Source organism: Dermacentor variabilis, unplaced genomic scaffold, assembly GCF_050947875.1.
Source record: "Dermacentor variabilis isolate Ectoservices unplaced genomic scaffold, ASM5094787v1 scaffold_13, whole genome shotgun sequence".
NCBI classification, from domain to species: domain Eukaryota; kingdom Metazoa; phylum Arthropoda; class Arachnida; order Ixodida; family Ixodidae; genus Dermacentor; species Dermacentor variabilis.
In genome coordinates, this window is record NW_027460291.1 from 35,039,196 (window position 1) to 35,054,738 (window position 15,543).

Consider the following 15,543-nt stretch of genomic DNA (forward strand, 5'->3'; position numbering starts at 1 on the left):
CATGTGTGGTTACGCAGCGCTGAGCAGACCACTACTTCAATTTCTGTCGTTTTAGCTTGAGGTACCTTTTTAATACACCTCACAGTTAGAATACTAATACTACAGTTAGACACTAAAAAATCCACCGGTCCTGATGGCATACCCAATTCTTTTCTCGTTCGTTATTCATTGTGGTCTGCTCGCTACCTAACCTTCATCTTTCAAAAGTACCTCAATACCGGCATTGTTCCTTCCTCATGGAAGCTGGCCAAAGTACATCCATTATTCAAATCTGCCAATAAACAGCTCTTATCTAACTATAGGCCTATTTCATTAACATAATATTCATGTAAGATGCTGGAGCACATCATTCACAAGCATATAATGGAATTTCTGGAATCTAATATGATGCTTTCTAACTTTCAGCACGGTTTTAGGAAAGGTTTCAGCACCTTAACACAACTACTTGAATTCTCACAGGACATTCTCTGCGTTCTTGATATCGGCAGCCAGGTCGACACTATAATTATAGATTTTTCCAAGGCTTTCGATACTGTACTGCGTTCTAATCTCTTAATAAAGCTTAACATGATCTTGAAAAATTCTCACTTGGTTAGCTTGATTGCCAGTTTCCTTTCTCCTCGGTCACAATTCGTATGTTATAATCCAACTAATTCTTCTTCTGTTGACGTGTCATATGGTGTACCCCAAAGGTCGGTTCTTGGTCCTTTACTATTTCTACTATACATTAATGACTTACCTCAAAACGTCACTTCACACATACGCCTTTATGCGGACGACTGTGTTTTGTATCGCGTGATTAACACACCAGAAGATCATCTTGAACTAAATTCCTCATTAGTTAGCTTCTGCACCTGGTGCAACACTTGGCAAATGAAAATAAAGTTTACTAAAACTGTGATAATGTCATTCTCTAATAGTGCCTTTCCTTCATTGATCAATTACACTTTCAACGACTTATCCTTGCACAGGGTGTCGGAATACAAGTATCTTGGTGTCATATTTACCACTAACATGTCCTGGTCAAAAAACATTAATTTCATTTCCACTAAAGTAATCCGGAAGCTCGGGTATTTGAGGCGGAATTTCAACAATTCTCCAAAGGAAACAAACCTACTAATGTATTAAACTTTAATTCGCCCAATCCTAGATTATGCTTCTCCTGTCTGGAACCGTCATAAGCAGTGTGACATTAACTCCATTGAAAGCATACAACGAAAATCTATTAGGTTCATATATCGTCGCTATGATCACAATTTTTCACCCTCTCGTTCGTTCTCTTCTTTGAACCTAAACCCTTTATCCATACGCCGTCACATTGAGTCATTGAAGTTTCTGCATGGCATCGTCAATTTTTCTTATTGTGTCTCGCATCCCATATATATTCCTTCAGACATTCCTCGGTCAAGTAGGAGTCACCATAGCCTTAATATTAAGCCTTACTTTGCTCGAACTAATAAACTTAAATACAGGTTTTTCCCACGTACTATTCAATTCTGGAACTTAATTCCCGGAACAATTAGGTCACTGCCACTAAACGATTTCATGTTAAAAGTTAACTACACCTGGGGCGCTATAACGTAAAGCTATTCCAAATTTTTCTATCCATTTCTGCTATCAGCCCTCCGCAATTGGGCAAAAACATTTTTGGACCACCCCCACTTCACCTGTCTGTCACGCGACGTCAAGATGGATACCTCCCCATCTGATATGATGTGCACACACTGATTATGCATGATTTGACTGAAAAAAGAGAAACAGCTATTTCTGATTTGACGCCTTTTCAACATTAGCGCCCGGCTATTGCTCAAAAGCTTTCGGGCTGCACCCACTTCACCTGCCTGTCACGCGACGTCACAAAACCGCGAAAACTCACCGCGTCAAAGTGACGTGTACGCATTAAAGATGCATTAATATGCCGAACAAAACTGAATTTTCTTTTGAATAGCCGCAGGCTGCCCCGTGCCGAAAGAAATGAGATGGCTGCCGCCGATCGCTCAGGCGATGGCTACATGCACCTGCCGGAGAACATGGGTTTATTTGCGTATAATAAAACTTCTTGTGTGGCCGTGTAACGTTTTCGAGTACTTTCGGCTAGTTTACGACCTCATTCGGCCAACTCTTCTTTGCTGAGGATCCGTTTTAGCGTCATTTTTAAACTTCCATTGCATGCCGCCGTGATTTTCGACCAGCCACCGCAAGCGAAGTAAGGGAAAGCCGACCAGTCGCAGACGCCGGCACCACCCTCTTCATTCGGTTATCGATTTTCAGTGCACTGGCTCTGCCCCATCGAATCCCTCTCCACTTGAGAGTTCCCCTCGCCTCTTGTCAGCCAATTAGATACGACAAGCGGCTCAGTGGGGGCAATGTTATTTGTTTTTCAAGCGAACAAAAGTGACCTCCTATGAATGAAGAGAGAGTTTGATTGGTCGGTTCAGACAACCCTGCGGGTGACCGCCCGGTGCTTACGTCGGTGGGTACGCAAATTTGACGTCAGGAGATTGGAATAAAAACATATTGGAATAAAAACATATTGGAATAGTTTTACGTTATAGGGCCCCTGATTTTATGTGTTTTCTTGTTGTTACAGTGTACCGACTTATTCTCGTCTTGTACTGACTCTCAGTGTTGCTATTATTTTGAGTTTCATTTGTGTCATCTGCCTTATTTGTTGCGAATTTTTAATATGTTATTGGTTACTAGTTATTTGTATGACTTCTTTTTGTCTAACCCACTCCTGCAATAGCCCCATAAAGGGGCTGTAGTACGAATAAATAGATAAATATATCATTTCGCATTGGCCTAGCAGATCATTATTTAACGGCCTGTCGTTTCTCGCCCCAGTATAGACCGTTTGTAACTGCTTCATCAAGTTTCAGTGATGTTAATAAGATATCCGTGACACTAGCAGACGAAAGAAAGTTGGATGCATAAGTGGTATCTTTTCACTGGGCAAGTTTAATTACAGATGATCCAGCTGAGGTAGTTTACTCAAAATTGTGTCGTAATCTTGTCGAGCTTTTTTAAAGAAACTTGTACGCGAAAAATTATGTCTAAAAAACGGCGGAATCATCATTGGCTAGCCTAGAAATTTTACGGGCAATCGCGAACAGAGACTGGCTTTGGAGACGTTCCAAGCGTGCTCCTAAATACGCAGATCTTTGGTCAGATTACAGAGCCCCCAGAAACAAAGTTTAGGCACTTATTCGATCGGCTCGACGGCTGTACTTTGAGCAGCAGTTCAAACAACCGTTTAAAAATCCTGCAAAGGTGTGGTCACTGATTAAACACCTTGGTGGACAAGACGGGAACGTACTTAGTTCTGATGTTTTAGTAGATGAGCCTGTTTCAAAAGCTGATAGTTGCGACAAGCATTTCACGCTCGCGGCGGAAATGCCAGCAGCTCGACAAGGCGTAAAGGGCACATTAAAAGAATCTTTATCAGCTTCGGCATATTTTCCAAAGTTATCAAAGGGAGATCTTGCCAGACTAGTGTTTATCTTCAAGCGGAGTAAGGCGCAGGGGCGTATCCAGGGGGGGGGGGGGTTATGGGGCTTCGGCCTCCCCCCCCCCACTGAAATTTTTTCGTGCTGTCCATGCACCGTCGACCAAAGCAACCCCCCGGCGTCTGAAATCATTCTGTATTTTGTGTAGAATGTCTTTTTGGCGCTCGAAAAGACATTTCACTGCGAAGATTCCGAACTCGGGCTGGATTTCGCGGCAACGCCCATGTACCGGGAGGCACATACCGCAAGCAGCCCCATTTGAGCACAACGTTTCAAGGGCGTTTTGATGCCGAATGGGCTCTCCGCGACACCTCGCAGAGGCCGCAGAATCTACGGAGCACATGGATGTCAATTCCGAAATTTTTTGGGCATAAATATCAAACTTTTGATGTGAAAGGTGCATTGACATTTGCAAAGTTGTGCTTTAGATCTCCAATTGCGGAACTTTGTGGGTTTAGTGCTGTTATAAACACTTCACGCCAAAGGTGCATTGACGTTTCTAAAGTCGCACATAGGAACATAAACGAGACAAGCGAAATCAGCACACTATCAGACAAGTTGACAAAGCACGCAGCGAGGCCCGATGAGGGAAAGCGTTGTGGTGGATCATTTGTGCCGTCATGTCGCATTAAAAATACCAATATTTTTTTTTCACCTACGCCAAAGCATGCATGTCGAGACACTAAATCTAGCCAAGGTAGCTACATTCTTAGTTATTTTTTCTGCTTTGACTTTTATTCGCGCGAATTGAGCCTCTTCAATTTTTTTTTGTTCTCGTTATACTGCCCGTGGGCTGCCAGGGCCAGCCAGAACGCATGCGTTTTCCTCGTTTTGCCCCTGCCACCGCGCGGCGCACTTCGGTGCGTGTTCGGTTTTCTCTGGCCGAGTGGATTTTCACCGGCAGAGTTTTGGACGCTTTCGGGCTAGCAGTCGAGAAAAAGGAACAATGGTCGCCCACCGTCATCACTTTGAAGACTCAACGGATTGCACCGCGTTCGCTTGAGCGCAACCTCTCCGGAAAGGCTTGTCTCCCCGGTGCAGGATACCGATCAGTATGCGTATGGTTCTCCGTGGACCAAGCGTCTCACGTTTTCGGTAGCCACATTTGGGGCCCAAAGTTGGCATTCTACTGCAGCCAACATACTTTCATTTGCGTTATTTCATTTCGGTGCCCCCGCCGCACACAAGAAAACAAAATACATTGTTGGGGCGCAGTGAATTGTCGCACGGTGAAAGTTCGGTTTTGCGGAAAGTAATGGGTCACGGGACGCTTCAGTTGCCGGATACTCTTATTATATTATTGCGATAGGAATTACATGGACACGCCAGGCGCATTTCTGCCGTATAAAGTGTAAGGGCGATAACATCGTGACCGAGCGCCGCATGCCGTATAGCGAGTGAAAGCGTGGGGGTGGGCGTTGAATGGGTTGGCCGAAGATTCTGACTCAATCTTGTGTGCGCAAGGGAGAAAAGCGGGGAGCAAGCGCGTCGCGCGCGATACATCATGGGGAGTGGAGGGAAGGGGGCTGTGATTTGTGAATCTGTGGTGGCGCAACATGTTTATTTGCCTTGTTTGACGCATCATATATAGGGACGTTTTCTTACATACGTATATTTGTTGAAGACTCATACGTATATTGTTTGCACTGACTGTTGAACTTTGTTTGCACTGACACTTTTTTGCCCTTTATCAAGCTGTACATTCGCATTTGTATATCCCATTCTGTCTTCGCATTTCCAATGTACCAAGGCAAGTCAAATGAAAGTGAGCCTATCCGCCCCACGCAATAACGGTTCGGTTCATTATCTGCGAGGCATGCGTGTAGCAGAAGCATCTCTCATTTACAAAAGTGACACGCAGCTGTGAAGATAAAGGTTATTTAATGCTCTCATACACTGGGTTAAACATGGTTGCGCGACATAAATGACTGTCCAAAAATTGAACAGCGTGGTGCCGTGAAGTTTTTGACAGCTGAAAGTATTTCCCAAAAAGAAAGTTGCCGTATGGGTGCCGTGTAAGTTGAACATTGTACTTCATTGGCCACTGTCAAGCGTTGGAGCAAACGGTTCAAAGGACGTGAAAGTTGCAAAGACGATCCAAGGCCGCACCAAAGCCATCGTGCAATCACCCCTAACAAAATTGCAAAGGTTGATGAGCTGATTAGACAAGAACGGAGGATAAGCATTGATGAACTTGCAGGGTCTGTGAATATCAGTCACGGTTAGCTTCACGCCATAATTCATTAACATCTCGGTTATCGGCTCTTGTGTGCGCAATGAATGCCCAAGATTTTTAACCACCGCCAGAAGACGGAGAAGTTCGGCGCTGCCTTGACTCATCTGATACGGTATCACAATGAGGGTGACGACTTGTCTGCAATTGTCATCGATGACAAACAATGGTGCCACTACTACGAGCCTGACACACGGCGGCAAAGCTTACAGTGGAAACATACGAATTCACCCCGGCCAAAGAAAGCAAAGGCCGCCATTTTCGCCGGAAAGGTGTTGTTGACTTTTGTTTTTCGGTCGTCAGAGGCCATTACTGATAGAATTTGCTAAATCTTGAGAAACTATCAATTGTTTTCCGATATCGTGAAACGCCGGAACGGCTGCGTGTCGCAATCAAGAACAAACGACATAGAAAATTGAGTAATGGAGCCATCTTGCTCCACAACAATGCCCGGCCCCACGTCACTGATGTGGTCAATACAAAACTGGTAAAGTTCAAGTGGGAAACGCTGCAACATCCGCCATGCAGCTCAGACCTGTCGCATTGCGACTTCCACATTGTGGGGCAACCTAAATAACATCTCAAGGGAACCAGATTCGTGTGGGACGATCACGTGAAAGAGTCAGTTGCAGATTTTTCGAAGCAGCAACCCAAGGAGTTTTGTGAGACGGGCATCACACGACTCGTTAGTCAATGGGACAAACATCTAAATGCTCATGGTGACTATTTTAAATCAAGTACCCCGTTTGTCATATATTCGCATTGGCTCACTGTCATTTGTCTCACCCTCGCACATTTTGCAGAACTGCTTTCTATACGTGCTCTCTGGTGCGACTATAATTTCAGTGCAGTTACTCATGATACAGCACCGTTGACAGCTACTCCTGCGTAATACATTGGAACAAATGACAGCGTCATTGAGATTTTTCTCTGGCCATTGCATATGTACTAGAATGTAAACGTGGTTCTTGAGTGGCAAAGTTTCATTAAGATATTTGTCCTCAATTTGTTCATTTCATGGCTTTTGCATTTTTCATATCAACGGCATGCACTGCTCTGCTGGTTTCGAACTGATATAGTTCTAAAGTTCGTGTGATGTTTTCTTTACTCATTAAATAGAGAAAACAGATGGAAGCATTGATGTCAATTATTTTGGACTAAATTATTGGCACCCATACGGGTATATCTTTTATTAAAAAAATACGTATTTTACTTGTTTTCACAGTGCGTAGCGTTCAAGAATTCGCTTGCAGCATCTTTGGCAATGGCAATGCAATTATTATTCGTATATTGGATCCCTCGACAAATTGTTTAAGAGGAAGCTTTAGCTCTGACCCAGCTCCAATGCGACCTATTCAGATACACGTAAAACGCAGAAACGCTTTTCTGAGAAAAACCCTGGATCACTTTTATTAAAATTAGTTGCATTTGCGAGGGAAAGTTAACTTCTAGTGTCTGTTGGAAGCGGAATTTTGATTTAAGGCCTAAATTTTGCTTTATTAAAATTGGAAAAATATAAAAGCACGACGTTTACGATGTAATAGCTCTGCATCAAGAACAGATATCCCGGTTCTGTAAACAACATCTATTATAACAGTCAGAGCGGAAAAATTTGGTATGTCAATTTGTATCTTAGGTGAATTCGTTACGTTGTGTACAAGGGTTCTGCAAAAGCCGTATTTCCATAATAATAAATTTTTGTAAAGTTCATGTGTAGCATATCAATTTTGTCCGCTGTAGATGTACTGTTAGATGCAACTCACAGAATTGTGATATCATTTTTTATTGTTGAATTACAGAATTTTAAACTTGATAGTTTTGTTTTCTGGAAATTTATGATTTTGGCCTATATTCAATAAGGAATTGACAGCGTAAATGAAAAACTTGAAACCAACAGTCCGTGGAATTTAAGTTTTTCTTTTAAGTGCAACAAACCGCGTGAAATTTGGTGCAGTGGTTGTCGAGAAAAAGGAATTCCTCTTCTAGATGTATTTAGATCGCAGCACCCGAGCTATAGCTTCCTCTTAAGGAGGAGGCCGAGCTGCAACGTGAGCCGCCCCCCCCCCCCCCCCCCCCGAACGATATTTCTGGCTACGCCACTGGCTGGATTAAATGGCATATCGGCGGCACTGGTGCAACGGAATTTTGAAGCTCTTTCTATTAACGCATTATGCTCATTTTTATTAACGGTTTCTTAGAACACGCAGTCATGCCAGAAAGTTTGAACACCGCTATTGTAAGGACAATGTTCGAGGGAGGTCATAAGAACGCTGTTGAGAACTATCGAACGATCTCTGTTTTGCGAATCCTATTCCAAATATTGAAGAAATTTCTATTTGAATGCATCATGTCCTTCTTAAACAAACTCGCTTTCCTTTCAAACCGTTAATATGGTTTTATTACAGGAAGCGCACCATACATCTTCTGGAGGAATTTGCAGACGCGGCATTTGTAGCCAGCATTTGAGGAAAACTCATTTACCTGTGCTCTCTTTTTAAATGTTAAGAAAGCATTTGGTACAATTAACCATAGTATTTTTTTACAAAAACTGTACTTACTAGGCTTTCGAGGTGCCTTTTATGCCATTATCAAGAATTTTTTGAGCGGCCGTTCTCAAATTGTTAGTTCAAATAGCCAATCAGAGTATAGTAGCAAGCCGCCTGTGAAGGCTGGTGTACCACAGGGATCCATTTTATCCCCATTACTCTTTAATATATTTACATATGACTTGAGCACAATAACTTCTAAGTGTTTAATATTTCAGTACGCGGACAACACTGTTTTGCTCACAAGACATATTAACTACGAGACAGCAGTTAATGTGTTGCAGGAAAACAAATTATGTAATGAAATCGTTTGCTGAGAACGGAATTTCAGTGAACACAAAGAAACTCAAAATAATATATTTCAGAAATCCTTTCAAGACAGCCCTTATAGGACACACAAGTATTTTTACACGATCCCGATTCACTCTCTTGTCGTTGCGATTCCGCTGTATATGTAAATTCGTTCAAATATCTCGGTGTGGTTTTCGATAGCAGTTTACCATGGCATGACCATTTGGCTTACGTTTCTGCCAGGCTACGGAAGGTTTCATGGTTACTCTTTAATATGAGATCTTTCGCACCAATGTCCGTGAAGAAAACTATAATTTGTGCATTTACCGTGTAGTGTTCTTAGATATGGAATCACCTTATTTGCGTCATGTCCTTCTCGGTGGCGTTGCCGAATCGATAGCATCTTAAAAAACATGTTAAAAAGCGTTGCGTATAATTGTAACATGCCATCCGGGGCGGATATTTTCCGGTTCTTACGTCTTCCCTCATTACATTCTTTCTTCGTACAAACTGTTGTTCATCGCCACTTTTGGAATTCAGGCTCTTTAGTTGAATATAAAACTTATCGGAAGTTGCGAAAAATCATTCGATACCGCGCAGCTTAACAAGGTGTGGAAAGGCAAGGTGTGCTTATGTGCCTGTTATTTTTAAAGGGTTACCAGAAGAACTTTTTGCTGTAGCCTCCATACGTAACCTAAAGATGCATTTGAGAACATTGTGTTGATTGTTGTATTCGTTTATAGTTGTGCTTTAGAGTACGACATAAATTTTGTTGTTTTTTTCCTTAGAGTTGTCACTGGTGTCCTTGATACTAGTTTTGTGACTGCTTTGTTTTTCTACTTCTTCACGGGAAGATATCGTTCGTTTCAATCTGTTCTGTTTGTTGTTGCCATTTTGTTACATCTGCCGTAACTGCTGGGCCCAGTCTCTCAAGCCTCCTTTTGGCTTTGACGGGCCTGAACCTCTCTGTTCCTCTAGAAAGTGGCAATTATTATTATTATTATTATTATTATTATTATTATTATTATTATTATTATTATTATTATTATTATTATTATTATTATTATTATTATTAAAAACATGCCGCATGGGTTACCTGCCTCTGCTAGCACTCTGCTTTTGGCGCGGGACAGCGCGCAGTTTCGGCAAGCTTCACGCGACGCGGCAAGATAAAGCGCCCACCCAGCCGGCGGGCTTCGAAATTGCAAGCGCTACGCTTGTTCGCCGGTGAACTTCACCGCGTCGAGGTGCCGGCGGCGTGGCCCTCCTGGCAAAGTGATTACTCCACTCGCCTTCTTGACGGCTCTGGAGTCAACGGCGGTAAACAGTTCGGGCACTGTTTACCGGGCACTTTGGCGGGTACAGCGGTATTGGCTGACATTTTGCTCAAATAACAGGTTCTCATATTGTTCCTTGCCAGCTTTTCAATATTGTCTAAGATGTCTAACGACAACTTCAAAAGATGTCAAAATCAATTGCCTGGCGAAAGGAAAATGCAGACCTGTGCTGAACGCGAATGTTCTTACCATCTACGTCAAGCTTGCTCAGGTATCGCGTGTAACACTTTTTCTACCAGTGGGATAGCCGAAGCGTGACGCTTCCATGTGTAAAAGGTGCTGAGTGAGCACAAAACAGGCAGGTTCCGCCTCTCAGTCAGACGTGCCAGTTCAAGGCGGAACTAGCCAAACGCTTTTGGCCCTAATCGACGAAATTAGGGACGTAAAAGGAAACTTGGAATCACTGCCCGCTCGTCATGCTCAGGTCGATTATTGGCTGCTGTGTAATGCTGCATGTGTGAAGGCGTCGAAAACTGTCTCCCACCTCGAAGGTTCAATAACGTTTTTGTATAAATAGTACGACGTAACAAGAGAACGATTGAAATCTTCGGAGGTGGTCATGCTGGCTCGAGACAAAGAAAATCATGAGCTCAAGACAACGGCTCACACACGCAGCACTTCTGAAGCAGTTACGCCAAAAACAAGATGGTTCGGAACAATGCAGAAGAAAAAACTTAGAAATTCATGTTTTGCCAGCGCAGCGAAATGAGGATCTTAAATCTGAGCTATGTTGTCTTGCTTAGACGTTGGAACTGCGTCACTTCTCAAGTGGCGATGTCATCGCCATACACCACCTCCCTGTGAGGTCTGAGTCAATTCCCATGGTCCTGGTCTGCTTCGCGACCAGGACCATGGGAAATAGCCGGGAAAGCTGGTTCAAGGCACGTGACAAACTTCGGTAGTTCTATGAAGCTAACTTGCTCCCAATGCTGTTTTTAAATCATAACCTTACCCAAGACAGCCGCGAGTGGTTTTAGCTTGCAAGTTCTTGCAAGCCAAAAAGTTTGAGTTTGTCTGGGTGACGGATGGCAAAGCCTACGCAAAAAAGAAAGAATAAACCTCGTTCCTTATTCGCTTGAAGTTTGAAGAGGACGTTGAGAAAACTGAATTAACCAATTCCTAGTGACTCCAACTGTTTCAATTGAATTTCCAAACTGAAAGATGTCAAAGCCAATTTTGGCCCAAACTTCGGGTCAAACATTTCTTTGGTTAATATAAATATTCGCAGCTTACGCAAGTATTAAGATGAATTTAAACCTATTGCAGAGGATGAAGTTGGATTCGTTGATGTTTTTGTAGTCACTGAATTTTTTGTTCCTTGTTCACGTATTGATTTTTTTTTGTGTTGAACGGTTGCAGTGCTAGTTTCACGGCGCATTCGCAACGCCAAGGTAGTGAAATCGCTGTTTTTCTAAATGACCGGTGTTCCTCGTTCTGAGCATATCAATAACAAAGTTGAAGTTATTGATGTTACAAAATATAATGTCCTGGCAGCTGGCGATTTCAATGTTCCATCTATTGTTTGGGATTCTTCTCGCCCGACATCCGTGCCTTTATCATCCCCTCGCTGTGATGTGCTGTTCTTCGTTATCGAATTTCTTGGAATAAAGCAGTTTAATACGGTTCCAAATTCTGCTGGCAATGTTTTAGATCTGATTGTGGCTATTTTCTGCGTTGCTCACTTTTCTGTTGCTATTAGCGGTTTGGTTCCTGTTCACCATTGGCATGCTCCGCTCAAATTCGCAATTTTTCTAGAGGCGATCCATGGGTTGGGCGAGCATGTTCGCTCATTTGTATTTCCAAACGGCCACTATCTAGGTGTTTACCACTACTTGAATGATGCCGACTGGTCTGAATTGCCACAGATATCAACAAAGCAGTTAGCATCCTTACTGATAATGTAAAATGTGCTTTGGAAGCATTTATTCCCTGCAAAGAGTTTTGTCCTGCTCGCTATCCTACGTGGTTTTCTAAGGAATTACCTGTTCCACTCCATAAAAAGCTAAGGTGCCATAGGAAGTTCAAGAAAACAGAATAATCGGAGTGGTACAAAAAATTTAGTTTCTTGCGAAGCCAGGTGAAATGCGTAATGCGTAGAGACAGTGATGCGTACGTGAAGTCTGCCAGAGAGCGCATAGAATGGGGGGGAGGCGATCTAAAACGTTTCTGATCCTACGTAAAAGATTACAGTTGTGAGTGGGCTGAGAGTAATGTCATAAATCATCCATCTCGTGGCATTCTTATAAACTTGCGCCAATGCATTCGCTGAACATTTTCCCTCAGTTTTCCTAAATAGAGCGCATGCCCCTAGCTCTGGTGACTGTCTGGATAGCTTCAGTGGCCACTTGAGCATTTCAAGTTTTACAGAACATGATATCGCTGCGGCCACAAATAACTTGGAACGAAAGCATTCTCTTGCTTGCGACCGCATACCAAGTTTTGTTATCAAAGGCTGTTCTTCTATCTTTGTTCCTCTCTTTACATACATATTTAATCTTGCTTTGCGTACAAGTGTCTCCTTCTTCTTGGAAGAATGCAATAGTCGTGCCAGTTGACAAAAGTGTCAGCATGAGCGACATGAAAAATTATCACCCCGTGTCACTCTTGTCTCCGTTTGCCAAAGTGTTCGAAATAGCTATGTTTACACATCTGTCGTTTTTTTAAGCATGACAATAGTGTATACAAACATGGATTTGTTCATAGTAGGTCTGTGGAAACAAACCTTGTTTCTTTTCTTGATGCTGCAGGAATGGCTGTTGCGAACCGAAGACAATAAGACACCATATACGTCGACTTGTCAAAAGAATTTGATGTTGTGTCTCATGATCTTCTTATCCATAAACTTCAGTTACGCCGTTAGTACTAGCCTATGCACGCTTATTAATGACTAACTGTCAATTCGGTTAAATAATGTTCGCGTTGGTGCTAAGTACTCTTTGCCTTATGAATCGACTTCCGGTGTCCCGCAAGGGTCGATCTTAGGTCCATTATTTTTCAATATCTTTGTTAATAACCCTGAAGAATGTGTGCGTTATTCATGCCTCCTTTTATACGCTGAGGATATTAAACTTCACCGTGAAATAGAATCAGAGCAGGATTGTGAATTACTACAGGAAGATGTTAATTCTGTTGCGGAGTGGTGTTCTTCCAACTTTTTACGCAATAATCCAACTGACACAGTTGTCGTTTCCTTTTATCGCAATATGTGCCCTTTATTACACTAATACTCACTTGATAACATTTCTTTGAAAGTATCGAGTTGTACGAGCGACTTAGGAACACTGGTTGACTCCCGACTAGCCTTCGAAGAACATGGTTCGAGCATCGTTAATGTATCCTACAGGAAGTTAGGCCTCATATCAAGGATATGAGGCCTAACTAAGAAGTGTACAAATGTAAACTGCGTTATTCTCTTGTATGCTTCTTTTGTCCAATCAAAGTTACAGTTTAGTTTTGTTGTATTGAACTGTATTAATTTGACCAATGTTGCTTAAATTGAATGTGTTCAGCGAGTTTCATTCGTATTCTGTACGATCGATTTCTCGGACGCCGTGTATTTTATTATTTTATTGTTATTTTAATATTAGACCCTTAGAAATAAGGCAGGAATACCGTGATGACTTATTTTTGTACCAGCTAATCCACAACCACTTCTCCTGTCCACTGTCTGCTGTGACGTTTTGCGTGCCTCGCCCTAACCTGCCTAAGCCTAGCATTTTTCACGTGAATTCCTCTTGCGCTTCTAGCACTATAAGACGTCTTGTAACACAAAAAAATAACCTGTGTGATGATCTCAACATATTCAGTTCTACTATTTGCCCATTATCTGACTTCTGTCTCTGAATAATTCAATTTTTGTTGCACTTTGTACTAGCGTTGTTTAAGATATTCTGTTTTGTTTTTCGGTTTTATGTTCTTTATGCAACACAAGTGCACCAATATTAAGGCGTAAAGCTGTTCTTGGGCACATTAGCAAAAATAAATAAGTAAATAAAAAACTTGCTATAACGATTTACACATGCTGAATGCCTATGTTTAAGAATCGATGCTTCACAATTTCCTCATAATCTGCTGGCCATCTACCGCCCGCCATTGCACTGTGCAGGCCGTTGTGTACTAGAATTAGATGTTTTACGCCAATTTATCGGTGAAGAGCACATGAGCATTGCCAGCGATCTGAATATCGATACTCATTGTCCAGGTCGAGTTCTGGTATCAGATTACTTATCAGATACGTATCAGATTACTTACTGTCAGTGTTTGGTTTGAAAGACACAATAACGATACCCTCGCGCTAAGAAATCGTTAATGGTAAAATGGACCCATGCTTGTTTTGACCACATTGCTCTACGGGCTCCAAATTGCAACACACCTTCATGTGTGATTGTACAACGTCTGGGTAAGCGCGATTTTACGGCATGCGGTTTTTCTCAAAGCATCACACCTTCTGAATCTCGAAGTACCACACCAGGTATTCCAGCTAAGAAATCACGGGTGAATATGGTGGATCACCGCAAGTTGGACGATATAGTTGAACCATTTGATTGGTCGTCGATATAATCTCTGGTTGTGCAATTGGAACTAACAAGAGAGCTCTGGGATATGATAAATAGTTTCGAAAAATCTTGTACAAAAGTTGTTACGTGCAAGCTCTGAAAGAATTACAACTGGTTAACCCAAGAAGTCCTGCAGGCAATGGCTGCTCGAGACACACTTTGAAAGCGGTTAAGGCATACGAAAGATAATTCTGCACTTCGAGCTGAATACACAATTGCCACAAGCAAGGTGGTCGCTCGAAAAACAATACGCGATACTTCCAACAACAGTGAAAATTATGTAGTAAAAGCGCAGCTAAAAGGTTAGTTCCTTTCGCGAAATGCGAACCTTATTGTGTAATTGTAATTGCAAGACTTGCTAATAAAATTATTATTATTATTATTATTATTATTATTTCCTTGCACACCGCACAAATCTGCTGAAAGGAAACGGACAGCGCAATATCCCTGACTAATGATTGCGAACCGTTGGCTCAACGCGAAAATAAAATGAAAATTAGAAAAATACTACAAGCTAGAGATGACAAGTACAGAAGCGGTCAAAGCTCGCTATCAATTTTCCAGAGAGAACATGCACTTAATAAAACATCCTACAGAAAGTGTGTTCTTGTATGTGTTTTGCGGGCTTCATTCAGGTCTGGAATATGTATGTAGCGTGCATTGAGCAACTGAAAGCTGCAACGAGAATTTCGCAGCGTGGTCTACGTTTCTTTTCTTTCACAATTTGTCGCTGAATATTATATCTCAGAAGTTAAATAATTAAAAGTCATTAATTACGTGTTTAGGTGACATACAAAAAATAGCGTGACTGGCTCCAAGCGATGGAAAACATTGTCTTTGTTCTATGCAACTACGTGGCGCTCGCATACATTTAAACTATGAAACAAGTTGCGTGGGACACCCTGCACGTGCAGAGAGGCAATGCGAGTTGTACCCATGACTCCTTCTAACTCGTTATATGCGGTTTTTGCAGCCATGTGCGAACTAGAAGGCGCGATGCAACTTTTCGAACGCTAAAAAAAAAACTGTTTTTAAGAAGCGCTTAATCTGCATGCTCAAGCTCATGCTTATCTT

General features: G+C 42.1%; 1 protein-coding gene across 1 annotated transcript in view; it reads right to left on the reverse strand.

The window, feature by feature from the left end:
• LOC142566675 (retinol dehydrogenase 12-like) overlaps positions 1-15,543 on the reverse strand; it is a 61,299-nt gene that overhangs the window by 20,746 nt on the left and 25,010 nt on the right. The gene's annotated exons all lie outside the window — the stretch shown is intronic.